This window comes from Dasypus novemcinctus, chromosome 2, assembly GCF_030445035.2.
Source record: "Dasypus novemcinctus isolate mDasNov1 chromosome 2, mDasNov1.1.hap2, whole genome shotgun sequence".
Classification (NCBI taxonomy): Eukaryota; Metazoa; Chordata; class Mammalia; order Cingulata; family Dasypodidae; genus Dasypus; species Dasypus novemcinctus.
Window position 1 is genome coordinate 134,827,068 of NC_080674.1, and position 14,510 is coordinate 134,841,577.

Here is a 14,510-nt window from a genome sequence, read left to right on the forward strand (position 1 = left end):
TAACTGGTTATTCCAGGCTGCAAAACTATGGGTCTGCCTCTTCATTTTTGTCCCCAGGGAAAAGGCAGTTCAAATAACTGGGCCATTTCCCCAGGTTTCAACCCTCACCCAGATCCTGGCCTGCTAAGTTTTTCTTATGTTTTTAAGTTTGAGATATACTCACAGATTTTCTTTTTAAAAGTTGTCTTCAGGAGGAATATTGATTAAAATTGCCCAATACCTCATTATTAGATGAACAATCTAGACCCAATATTTAATATTCTTAGTTTTAGAATTCTGTTAACACAAACCTGTGATGGCTTGATGAGCCAAACTCAAAGGAAATTTTTATTGTCAACAAATATAAATGTGACAGAAGGGATAAGCTGACAAAAGTTGCCTGTGGCCTACTGTTAGTTACATGTCTAACAGATCAATTGATTCCCAAGAGCAATAGTAAAGATGAAAATTTTCTAGAAAACCACTTAAGAAGAGACTCCTTTTTTATTAGCTAATTAATATTGCAGTTATATTTTATATTTTAAGATAAATTATTATTTTAATGCAGCAGCATGTGCTTCATTTTATTATTAGTCATGAAGATAGCATATCTGAAAACAAGCTGTCATGATTTTGAGAAAACTTCTGGGGAACTGGGAAGGGAAGTAGAATACAGTTTTGCTCCTATATTCTACATCAGAGATTAGTTAAATACAACCCATGGGCAAAATTGAGCACAGAGACTGTATTTGGATGACCTAATTGCAAAATTGAGCACAGAGACTGTATTTAGATGACCTAAGTCTGCCATGGTTTCATGGATGTTAGCAGAAAACATGAGAGTCCTGGATCAGAGACAAAGGACTTTTTTACTCATTCACCAGCAACAATAGTCAGTCACCAGAGTGTCAACATTTGCACCAATTTCTTGAACTCCAATTTTTGCAGGGAAATGTGAAGAGAGGCTGGTGACACTTGTGAAAACAGTGTTTAGTTTATAGGAGAGAGTCCTGCACTTAGGGAACCTGAATCATATATAATGGGTAGTATGCATGCCTACACTTATCTCCATAGAGAGAAATTATGTCTATATTCCAGTGCTGTTTACTATACACATATTCTAGAAAAGATAATCTGGAACAAAAAGTGTCAATGCCTCTGCTGGCAAGACATACAGAAACATAAAAGACCCAAAGAAAATTGTCCTCAGTACAACTAAATTTATATTTAAAACTACCAACTTCAGCATGTTAAAAAATAGCTGTATCATTCAAAATGTTGATCTCAGCCAAGAAAGTGTTAAAAGTATTTTCAGAATTCTCGTAAGCACTAGAGGAAATAATAAATAGTACCTGTGACAGTTTGAGATTATTTTTGTGAATCCCCAAAAGAGAAAGATTATGTTTGTAAACTAATCTATCCTCTGGGTGTGATAACTTTTGATTGCATTAAATTGAGCGAGGGGTCTCTAATTAAGTTTACTTGATAAAATCAATTTAGGGCTTCTGATTGGGCTATGTCAGAAGATGTAACTCAGGTTGAGTCCCTGTCTCCTTCGTGGGCTGATGTAAGTGGAAGACTTACTCAAGCAGACATACAAGAAAAGAGAAAACTCTATCATTTTTGATCCTGGGGCTCCAGGGAGAGATGAACCATTCGCCTAATAGTCTGCAACTGAGAGAGAAGAAGCCATGAGAGACAAGCCCTATGCCAGCCTACAACTGAGATCGGGAAGAAGCTGAGCCCATGGAGCCTTAGGAGGAAGAGGAAGCCCAGGAAGGAGAGACCAGGCAGAGATTAGTGACCATATTTCTTCAACATGTGGCAAATGATTTTGGTGAGAAAGCAACCTTGAGTTGGACTCTTTAGGGCTTTGTAAATGTAAGCTTTTACCTCAAATAAATACCCTTTATAAAAGCCAAGAGATTTCTGATACTTTGCATTGGCAAACCTTTGGCAGACGAATACAGTACCTTATAGAGATTTCTAAAGGCAATTTAAAATCTTTCATTTTAGAAACTATCATTCATATGCTACAAGATGGATGAACCTTGAAAACATTAGGCTAAATGAAATAAACCACACATAAAAGGACAAACACTGTATAATTCCACTTATACAAAATACCTACAATAGGCAAATTAATAAAGACAGAGAGTAGTTTAGATGTTACCAGACGCTGAGGGGAGGGGAAATGGGATTCTTACTTAACGGGTACAGAGTCTGTTTGGGGTGATAGAAATGTTTTGGTAATAGATGGTGGTGATGGTTACACAAATTGTAAAAGTACTTAATAATACTGAACTGTATACTTTAAAATGGCTAAAATAGCAAATTTGTTATACATATTTACAAATGTTACCACAATAAGTTTTTAAAAAAGCTATTCTCCAGCATTTTTTCAAAATTTCAGAATTTATTTCTAGTGGGTCCAAGTAGTTAATAACTTACTGTATATAAGCTTTTAACTAACTTTTTAACTAACTTCTACATTTCTTTTAGTGGAGGAGTAACACTATACACTGTATAATTCAACTTGTAATACTATATCCAAAATGTTCCTTTTAAGTTACCCCAGGATTTTTAAAGAGAATATACATCTTTCGAGAAGAAATGTAAATATTTCAAGAACATTTTAAAAATGAACTGCTATTTAATTTTAAAGGTAGAGCCAGTAAGCATCTCATAGCATTAGACAGTAAAAAATAGACACATTTTTAAAAAAACTCTTTTTATGAGAAGTTTTATAAGGGCGTATAAATAACATTTATACATTTAACAACAGACCTTTATTGAAAGCAAATTGTGAAACTGAAAATCTTATTGAAAATCTGGATCATCTTTCAATAACAGATATTGTGAGCTATATTTGAACTAAATTTAATAGTCTTTATATATTTACAAGACAAGTGGTCACACATGAAATAGGCATCTAAGGAATATGAAAGTATAACCTAGAAGCCATGGAGAATATTAAAATTTATGTACAAAAATTTATAAAGTATAAAAATTAACCACAAAATGGAGAAAATATTTGTAACAAATATAAGATAGAAAGCTAATTTCCTTGTGATCTATGTATCTTCAAAAAATACAATAAATAAAAATAAAGAAAGCTAATTTCTTTAATTTACAGTAAGATTTTATAAATCATTAAGTGAAAAAATTCAATAACCCAACAGAAAAATAGGCAAAGGGTACTAACAGTTGACAGAAAAAGAAAACCAGATGGTCAATGATAAACAAAGGAGATAAATACAAACAAAAACAAGTTACATTTTTCAACTATCAGAGTGGTAAAAACAAAATATTCTGTTAATACAAAATGTTGGCAAACTGCAGTTGATAGAAATATAAATTGGTACATTTTGGAGGGCAATTTTGTAGTATCTATCCAAACATTAAAAAAAAATTTTTTTTAAGTTAATAGATCACAGGGAATGTTATATTAAAAAACATAAAAAAACAAAAAACATAAGAGGTTCCTATATAACCCACTCCTCACCTCATCATTTTTGTAAATTGTATTTTTTGAAGATATATACATCACAAAAAGAATTTTACACTAAAAAATGAGGTTCCTGTATACCTCCCACCCCCGACCCCACTCCTCCCACGCCAACAACCTCCCTCATCATTGAGGCACACTCATTGCACTCGGTGAACACATTTTGGGGCACTGCTGCACTACACAGATAAAGTTTACCCTATAGTTCACACTCCCCCCAGTACATTCAGTGGGTTATGGCAGGATATATAAAGTCCAGCATCTGACCCTGCAATATCATTAAGGACAACTCAAAATCCCAAAAATGCCCCCACATCACATCTCTTCTATTGCTCCCTGCCCTCAGCAACTACTGTGGCCACTTTCTCCACCTTGATGCTAAAATTTCTTCTACTACTCTCTATACAAACATTTTAAATGATTGTACACTTTGAACCATAATTCTACAGTTAAGAATTTATCCATTGTCTTTCTCTATTGATAAGGGCAAAAACCTGAAAATGATCTAAATATTCATCAATTAGTGACTGATTAAATAAATTATTATATACCTGTGATGGTCAATTTTATGTGTCAATTTGGCTAGGTTATGGTGTCCAGTTGTTTGCTCAAATGCTGCCCTAGATGTTGCTTAGAGGTATTCTGAGATGGGATTGGCATCTACAATTAACTTTGAGGACATTACCCTCCATAATGTGGGTGGGCCTCATCTAGTCAGCTGGAGGCCTTAAAAGCAAAGAACTGAGGGTCCAGAAATCAGAAGCAATTCTGCCTCAAGACTACATCTGCTACTTCTGAGTTTCCAGTCTGCTGGTCTCCCCTATGGAATTTGGACTCAAGACTTTAACATCACTCTTAACAGAACTTCCCTGCTCTATAGTATTTGGTCTGTGCTATGGAATTAGGACTTGCCAGTCCCCATGATCATGTGAGCAAATTCCTTAAATTAAATCTCTTAATATATATGTATAAATATATATAGACTGACTCATATATGCTGTTAAAGAAAGAGAAAAATACCATGTACATTATGATCGATTTATGTAAAAAGAGAAATACACATAATTTTATTTTTCAGGAAGCACACAAAAGAAACTGTTAACAAGGCATAACTTTAGAGAGAAGAATTATCAGAGCAGAGGGACTTTGTTTTTCATTTTATTCCTTTATGCCTGATTTAAATTTATTTTACCATATATAATACAATTTTATAATTAAGTTTTATGTATATGTACATATGCTAAAGTTGTAATAAGAATTATTTCATTATTTAAGTGTATATATTCATATATATTTATGTTTTATTTGTACATATATATGTCTAAATAGTTCCTTTTGTAATATTGTCAAATAACATTATGAAGAAAAGAAACCATATAGGCCTCAATTATTCAAAAACATGCATGGCATAGAATTCAGATCATTCACATTGATGTGCCTTTTAAAAACCAATATAGGAAAAGATTGGGCTTCTGTCTTTCCAGGTGGTGTTTTAAGTTTTATTTTACAATTAAACCAATATCATAGTATAACTAATTTGTTTTTCCTTCTCCAGAAAGTTTTAGCAAATACTTGAAGACATAAAAGTCCTTTAAAAATAATACCATTCTTACTACAACCACTTGGGGATACAGTTGGTCATTATCAGGTAAAGATATACACAGACTTATATTCATATTCACCATGACACAAGTACAAAAATGTTTTTAGGAGCAGTGTTCACAAAAGCAAGAACAAAAACAAACCTGGAGGTCACCAAATGTTCATCAACAGTAGAATGGATACATTAATTGTGATATAGTCATAGAACGTAATCCTATATTGCTGTGAAAATGAGTGTACTACCACATACACAACAACATGGATGAATTGCACAAACATATGCTGAAAAGAAAACAAATACACAAAATGAATCCATTTATATTATTTTTAGGGATATATACACAGATAGAAAAACTGAGGAAATGATTATCACAAACTACCTGTAGGGACTGGGAGGAAAGGATAGTGATATGCAAGGGGCACACATGGGGGCTTCTGGGGATCTGGTAAGATTTATGTTTTTGACATAGGTGGTAGTTTATACAGATGTTTGTTTTATAATTTTCATCAAAATGTATATATGTATTTTAAATACATCTCTGTATGTTATATATCATAAAAATACAAAAATAAAATAAAATCCCCAAATACCTTTTGCATCAAAACTATGATTCGCACAGACCAATATTCTACCTAAGATAGCAAAGGATATTGTAATCTAGTTTCTAAGAAGTCATCCTCAGGCTTGCAGAATGAATCCCAAGGTTTGGGCATGTATAATCAAGAAATATAGTATAGAGAAGCTGAATGTGGGAATTATGTCCAAACCATTACAGTTAAAATCAGTAACAGTACTGAGGACAGATTCCATATTCAGATAAGAAGACTAAATTTTTTATTTCTTCTTCATTATTAGATCTTTAATATCACTCCTAAATCAGATAAAGCCATTACTTTTCAAGAATATTACATTTCATGGTGAATTTATGTTATACATTTAAATAGGTCTTTTAAAAATTTTTTTATTTATTTTTCCCCCTTTCCCTGCCCCCCTGCTGTTTTTGCTGTGTCCATTAGCTGTGTAATCTTCTGTATTTATGTCTCTTTTTGTCTTCTCATTTTTTTCTCCTTTAGGATTCACTGGGATTCGATCCTGGGGAACTCTGATGTGGAGAGAAGTTCTATGTGCTGCACTACCTCAGTTCCTGGTTTCTGCTGCGCTTCGCCTTGACTCTCCTCTTCGTCTCTCTTTTGTTGCATCATCATCTTGCTGCATGACTCACTTGCATGGGCACTGGTTCTCCATGCAGGCACTTGGCTCACTACGCAGGGACTCAGCTTGCCACACAGGCACTGGCTTACCACGCGGGCACTTGGATCTCTGTGCGGGCACTTGGCTTGCTGTGCAGGCACTTGGCTTGCCACACAGATACTTGTGTGGACACTCAGCTCACCGCACAGGCACTCACACGGGCACTCGGCTCGCCACATGGGCACTGGCTCGCCACACAGGCTCACTTTCTCTTCTTCTTTTTCACCAGGAGGCCCCAGGGATCAAAGCCATATCCTCCCATGTGGTAGGTGGAAGCCCTATCACTTGAGTCACATCTGCTTCCCATAATAGCTCACTCTTAAACAATGATATTATTATAATCTTCCCATATTATTGCTCATACTCCCCTAGCCTGCAAAGAAATAATCTAACATGAGAAATGAACAAAAGAAGCACAAGAAGAATGTTAAGAGCCTTAAAATAATCTACTTTAAAAAAGAGAAATCTCTTCTCAACTCATTCTTTAAATCCAAACATATGGTGGGATGGAGGAGAAAGGGAAGCTTTGAATTGTTAGGTAAATGTTTACATACACACACACACACCATTTTATAAGGGGAAATTCCTTTAAAGTGTTAGTTATGTGTTAATTTTCACTTAATATTTGTAGGTACATTTTCAGTTCAATGTAATTACCATTTTAATACTAGTATTAAAAATGTTTTACAACCCTTTAAAACTCAGGTCTCTACTCATTGGCAGGATTTATCACCATGGGGATTTCTCAGAACTTCATGGGTTTTGGTGGTCTCCCCAACAAAACATACTACTTCTTAAACTGTTTTGCAGCTATGTGTTACCAAGTACCTAAATTTTGACCAATAAATGTAAACATGTGAATGTGTTTTATGTTATACATATAAATGATAAAGAAGCTAATTATCTTCCACTTTCTAATTTCCCCTTCCCACTGACTGGAAAATAACAACAAATGAAACTACCTTGGACTAGAGATAGAAACATCCTGATTAGCATGGTAGAACTGCCTATCTTGTCTAAGACATATCATTTCTGGACTGTTGGCTGAATGAAAAATAAACATCTATTTTATTTAAGCTTTGAAATTTGAGGGTGTTGTTACAAAAGATTTCAACATAAACATTAAATTATTTTTAGAAAATAGTCCAATTATTGCCTTATATCAAGAAAAAATAAGCATCAGAGGAAGTAGTGGATGCAAATGAACCCTTAAAATAAAATATATATATTTATTAATTTTTATTTACATGATCTTGCTATGGCAAAGGACTCTAAGCATTATATCAAAGGTAAAAATCCAAAGAAAGACTGACAGATTTCTTTTCAATAAATTTCTTAAATAATTGAATGTGAATACTATGAACAAACCTACAACTGAAAAATTAGAGCAAACCAATTTAGTTTAAGGTGTATGCCCATAATACATAAAAAGCCCTTGCACCAGAAAAATGGCAAAGAACATTTTATTAATACTGATTCTTGGTTGCAAGTCACAGAAACCACTCTGTTAACGTAAAGAATTAATTAACTGAGGGAATAAGAGACAGCTAAAAGGAAGAACTAGACCCAGAAAGGACAAGAAAAATAGTTCCAGAGTGTCTTGGCAGCAGGAACCACCACACAGTCCTCTGTAAGTTTTGCCACTGGGTAAATGGAAAGAGACAGAGGTGGTGAATTGTGCAGAGAAGGGTGCTCTTAGGAGATAAACCTATAAGGAAGTGAGGAAGGCAAGATTGGGCAAAGGGAGAAGCAGAATCACAATGAAGTTGCAACTGAAGTCTCAGTAAATCCTACAAGATGCTCTTTGCTGGGAAAGCCCTTTAAGAGTTGTCCCAAATTGAGACAAGGGTATGGTATTATATTGCACCTTCAGCAGTCATTGGCCTGGGGCTGCTCTCAGGGCAAAGTAGCTCTCTAATGAGGGAGGCAGTGACCTGTCAGCAGCTGATAGTCACAGCAGCTGAACTTATTTTCTGACTTTGCATTATACCACTCAGTGTTCAAAACTCTTATGAGAGCCAGATTGGCACATTTAGTAATGTGCTCATAATACGGTTCAGATTGTAAAGGTCCTCTGATAAACCATCCCATGAAAATTGCACTGAGAGATAATTCACCCACCTCACCCCCCAAAAAAACCAACAAAATAAAAAACATTTGGATGCTATTACCAAAACAAGGTAGAATGGAAACTAGATTTTCTGGATGTATCAAATATCCAACATATATAACAACAGATGACTCAGAAATAAAGACATATAAGTGACCCTCACTAGCAACTGATGAACTGGAAATTAAAAGTATATTCTGCAATCAGATTGACAAAATTTAAAAGGAGGTTACTCAGTATTTGAAAGAGTGGTGAGAGACAGGCACTCAAATACAATGCTGACAGAAGAATAAACTGATATAACCTTTCTAGAAATCAATTTTGCAATGTATGTCAAAAGTTCTAAGAATATACATACACCGCAATTCCATTTCTAGGAATTTATCCTAAGGAAATAATCAATCACAAAGAAAGATATACGCACAAAGATATTCAATGCAGCATTGCTTGCCATATTTATGAAAAAAGGAAATGAACTATACATTCAAAAATAGGCAATTGATTCATTAATAATAAATCTAAGTGACAAAATATTAAGAAGCCATTAGAAATTATGTAGTTTTAAGATATTTATTTGCGTATCAGGGAATGATGTTCATGGTATTGGCAATTTAAAAAAAATCAAAAAATAAATATGTAATGTTATATTTCTCTATATGTATATAAAAGAACATAAACCAAAAGGTAAATTTTGGGTATTGGGATTATATTGATTCCCCCTTTTTTTGACTTCTGTATTAATTGCATATTACTATTATATCTAGAAAAATATTATAAGTAATAAATATCTAATTTATTACTGGACTTTTAAATATGAAATTCATGATTTATTTTTTGCAACTATATGTCTTCAGAAATTGGCTGTAATAAATGTGGACCCTTTGGTTCAAATAAAAAACATTTTTTGACTAATTAGGAGAGTTAATACTTGGTCATATTAGAAGTAAAATGTAGTAGCTAAGTTTTAAGTAAAAACAATTACTTAATTGGTACAAATCTGCCTTTACATTTACAATCACTAACCCTTTATTTTTGAAAACTGGAATATTGAATCTAATAGTTTTGGCCTACGTTTAAAGGAAAATTAAATTACTTGGAAAGAGTCCAGAGTAAAGTAATAAAAGTAATTACATACTTAGAAATTAGGCTCTATAATGACATGTAAGAGGAAATAATTCAGAAAATGTAACCATAACATCTGAAAAATAGAACAAGAAGCAAAAACTCTGAATTGTTATAAAAACAATTCAGTTTAACCATTAGGAAGCATGTCATGTTCTTAAATAAGTATTTGAATGTTTATTATATGCCCAGTAACATAATTTTAAGGGCTCTACTGTCTAGAATGTATTACTAGAGAAAACAACACTTTTTAAAAAAGAGTATCAAAATTACTTAGTTCTTCAAAGCAGGGGCCTCTACATAATCCTTTGATACCCCTTTCATGTTTATGGTTTTTTGAATTTCAAGCATCTTAGAATAATAATAAAAATATATTTTAAGGGAGTAGATGTCGCTCAAGTGGTTGAGTGTCTGCCCCCATCTATGAGGTCCTGGGTTAATTCCCCAGTACCTCCTAAAAAACATTTTTTTTCCCCAATTACATTTATTGCTTTTTGAAAGATGAAAAATGGATTAATAATTAGGTAATATAACAGAGGGCAAAAAATTAGAGATTCCCATTAATGGTGAAAAATGCATGGAATTTAGTTAGGAATGCAACAGAAAAGCAAACATACACCATTATGGTACTTAACTCCAAAAAGTGTATGTATATGTGAATGAAAGTAATCATTAAGGCGCATGTATGTTGTGGCAGTGTGTCTTTTAAACTGATTTTTAAATTTTTATTTTGAAAATATATTGCAATACAGTGAATGCAGAGAAAAAGTTCATATACTATACTAATACTCATTAGTTTTAAAGGGTCCAGTGGAAGGAAAAGAATGCATTTAAGATGGATAAGAATCATCCTTCTTCTGGACTGTTGTTCCATCTTCCAAATAAAAATACTAACAACTGTTTTAAAAATCCAAAATCTTCAAAAGAAAAAAGTCACTTACTTGCTACTTAAAATATCACTTAAATTGTCTCTCAAAAACAACAAAAACTGTGCATACACACATATAAAAGGTACAATTTGTAAAGTTTGCCATAGCGCTATCTCTATTTTGAGTAAAGCATTACAGGTTTTAAACATGTATTTAATATTTACAAATATTAGGGTTTATAGGCATCTTAAAAATAGTAAATCATGTTATCCTCATAATATTTCCATGAAAAAGTTACCATTGTTACCTCTATTTCACAGATGAGGAAAATGAAGCATAGAGGTCACACTAGCCCCCATCAAACTATTAAGTAATGAAGTTGAGATGCAAATCTGCAGTCTGGCTTTAGAGTTCATGGTTAAAACCTCAAAGTTATTACATAAAATTACTTACTTCCTTTATTTGATAACGATATTGAACTTGGAAGTTTATAAATTACCGCAGCCTGAAGAATTAGAAGTAGAAAAGTAAATCAGTACTGAAAGAAAAGAAAAATATTTTCTAATACAAAATTTGACTTGGAAGAAATTTTCCTAGATTAGCTTTATGACAAATACATGTGTAGGTAGAAGTGAGGAATGAGAACAGAGAAAGACTGTTTATTTCAAATGCATCTGTCATAAATTTGTTTGGATGACCAAAACATAAAATTTAAAAAACAAAACAACAACAAAAAACCCAAACTTCGGCTTCCTTAGAAACACATAATTTATAAACTTGAATTTAAATAATATTTAGAGAAAAAACAGTTAAATTGTGATTAATGCTTAAGTCTATGACTGACTTTAAAATTTTTATAGTATTTTTGATTCAGGAAGAATGTGATTGGCACTTATGTAAGAAAACAAACTTACAACATTTACAGCATAAACAAGCTTCTCTAGGGTAATTTTTTTTTTCCATCCTAGGAGAATCACTTTGTTTCTCAAGGGAAATGACATTGACCTAATCTGTATACTGAAGGCCAGCTGGTAAAAAAGCAAAACTATAGCTAGGTAAAATGTGAGTCCACCACACTTAACTAAAACTCACTTTTAAAAAATGGAGGTGGTTTTTAAGGTTCTACATGGTTTTAAACTTCAAATGCTCTAATGCTGCAGATATGAAGAGTTAAAAGTCTACCTAATTTACTCCTTACAGGACATTTTGGCATTTGCGAAATGAGAGGCTTAGAATAACAATAAGGTGATGCTAGTCCTAAAATTCTAAGTACATTCGTTTAATGAACTGAAGCTTTTTTTGGTAGATGGGGAAAATGAGCAAAATGGTGGGTTATTCTTCTTGGCACTGACAATGAGGCAGTTTTCCTCAAAGTTAGTCTCTAAACCGATGTGGCAAATCTAACAACAGCTTTACTAAAGCTGGTGCCAGTGGATTAAAGGAGATCTCTCTTGACACTGTTTCACAAATGTCACACGTATATTTTGGTAATATCTCCTGGAACCTTTGTTGTCCTCCTTTCTCCACTGCCCCCCCTCCTTTTTTTTGGCTAACATATGTTAGTATATTCAATACATATTCTTCAGTTCTCATCTCTCTCCACCTCTTGGTCCCCCTTGAATACAACTGATGCTACTCTAAAAACACTTCCTTCTGGTTTTCTTTCTATCTCTTAGGCCACTCCTTCAATGGCTCCTTTGTCTTTTATCGTGTTCAAATATTTGAATTTAAGGCTGGGCCTAGGTCTTCTTTTGAACCCTATACCTATGCTGTTCAATATGGTAGTCACTAGCCACATGAGGCAATTTAAACTTAAATTCATTGAATAAAATAAAAAATTCAGTTCCTCAGTTGCATTAGGCATTTCAAATGCTCAGCAGCCACAGGAGGGTATCAGCTATCATACTAAGCAACACTGATACAAACCATTTCCATCATCACACAAAATTTTATAGTACAGTGCTGCCCTATACCTTCTCCCTAGGTGATCTTATTCTGGTCCATAGCATTGAAGATCCACAAATTTGTACCCTCCAATCCAAACATCTCCCTTAAGCATAAGACCTGTATAGCTAAATAGTTCCTTCATTTTCCACATGGATGTCTCAAAGGTTCCTCAAATCCAACATCCCAAGACCAAATTACTCATCTCCAAACCTAGCTTTAGAATGTTCATTTTCTCAGTAATGCTACCACCATCCACCCCCAGCTGAACAAGTTAGAAAAGTCAGATTATACTTCAATCTTCCTTACTCCTTCAATCCTTTTTCCTAAGTTCTCTGAGTTCTCTCCTAAACATCTCTCAAATTTGTCCCCTTCTTCACCTTCTCTGTATCCTCCATAACCTAAACTCCTAGAGCTTGGTGTTTTAGTTTCCCGGCTGCTAAAACAAATACTACACAATGGGTTGGTTTAACAACAGGAATTTCTTGGCTCGTGGTTGCAGAGGCTAGAAGGCTTGTTTCCTCCTTGGATCAGTACCATCTGGCTGGCAAACTTTTGGGTTCCTTGGCTTTTCTGTCACATGACTATACATATGGCAGCATTTTCTCTATTCTCTTGTGGGTTCCCTTGACTTCTAGCTTCTGGCTGCTCCCTGTGTTTCTCTTTCTTGTTCCAGTACGCTCTGCTTCTAAGTACTCAGCCAGATAGCAGGAAGGCCCATCCTCATTCAGTTGTTTTTTTTTTTTAAAGCTATACTTATCCCCTTCCCCCACTCATAGTTTGAGGTTGCTGTCTGCTCTCTGCATCCACTTGCTGTATGCTATTTGTGTCTGCTTGTCTTCTCTTTAGGAGGCACTGGGAACTAAACCCAGGACATCCTGTGTGGAAGAGAGGTGCTCAATCACCTGAGGCACCTCAGCTCCCCGGTTTGTTTTATCTCTCATTGACTTTCCTCTGTGTCTCTTTTGCTGCGTCATCTTGTTTTGTCCGCTCGCCTTCTCTAGGAGGCACTGGGAACCAAACCTGGGACCTCCCATGTGGTAGGCAGAAAGCCACCAATCGCTTTAGCCACATCTATTTCCCCTCATTCAGTTTTAACTAACATCTTCAAAGGTCCTATTTACAAATGGGTTCACATCCACAGGACTAAGTGTTGGGACCTAGCATGCCTTTTTTAGGGGACATGATTTAATTCTCAACATTTGGTTAGTAAGGAAATCTGCCTAGATTCAAATCTCGATTTTGGCTGAGTGATCTTGGGCAAATTGCTTAAGCTCTTTTATTTAACCAAATTTTTCATCTGTAAATATGGGGATAATACTATGATTTTCTTCACAGAATTGCTTTGAGGATTAAATATGAATATAGAGAGTTTAGCACAGTATCCAGGACTCAAAATAAAATGTTCTGCAATTACTACTATCATCTCATGCCTAGATTACAGACACTGTATTGTCTTTCTATGCTTACTTTTGCTCTTCTCTAATCTTCTATTCACAATATAAATCTTTAAAAAATGTAAATCTGATCATGTTCCAGTTCCTTGAAGACCACTGATGGTCTTACAGGTCTTTTAGAATAAAGACAGACTCATCTCTTACCACTCTTGACTCTTAATCCCTATGTTTTAGCAACCTGGCTTCAAGTTCCTTAGGCAGGTCATGTTCACTCTATGATGGATTTTGCCCACAATATTCTCCTTGTTTAAAACCCTCCTGCGAGATGCAATTTAGTCCTAATCCTTCAGACCTTAGCTGAAAAGTCACTTCCTCTCTGACTAGATCAGCCTCATTCTATTTTGCATTCTCATTGCACCATGTTCCTTTCTGTCCTAGAACTTCTCAATTTGCAATTACATGTTTATTATTACATTCATTTGTATATTTCCTCCAATAGGCATCTCAAACTGAGCTCCTTATATCCTCCTCCCCAAACTTATTTCCTTCATCATCTCTTCTATCTCAGAAAACAGTAACACCATTTTTCCAATTGTTTAAGACCAAATCCTTCAATTTTCCTTCTTTCATCATTCACAGTTATCATCAAACCCTTTCGCCTTCCCAGAATTCAACCACTTTCCCCCATTTCCATTCCTATCACTATGGTCCAAGCCACATCATTTCT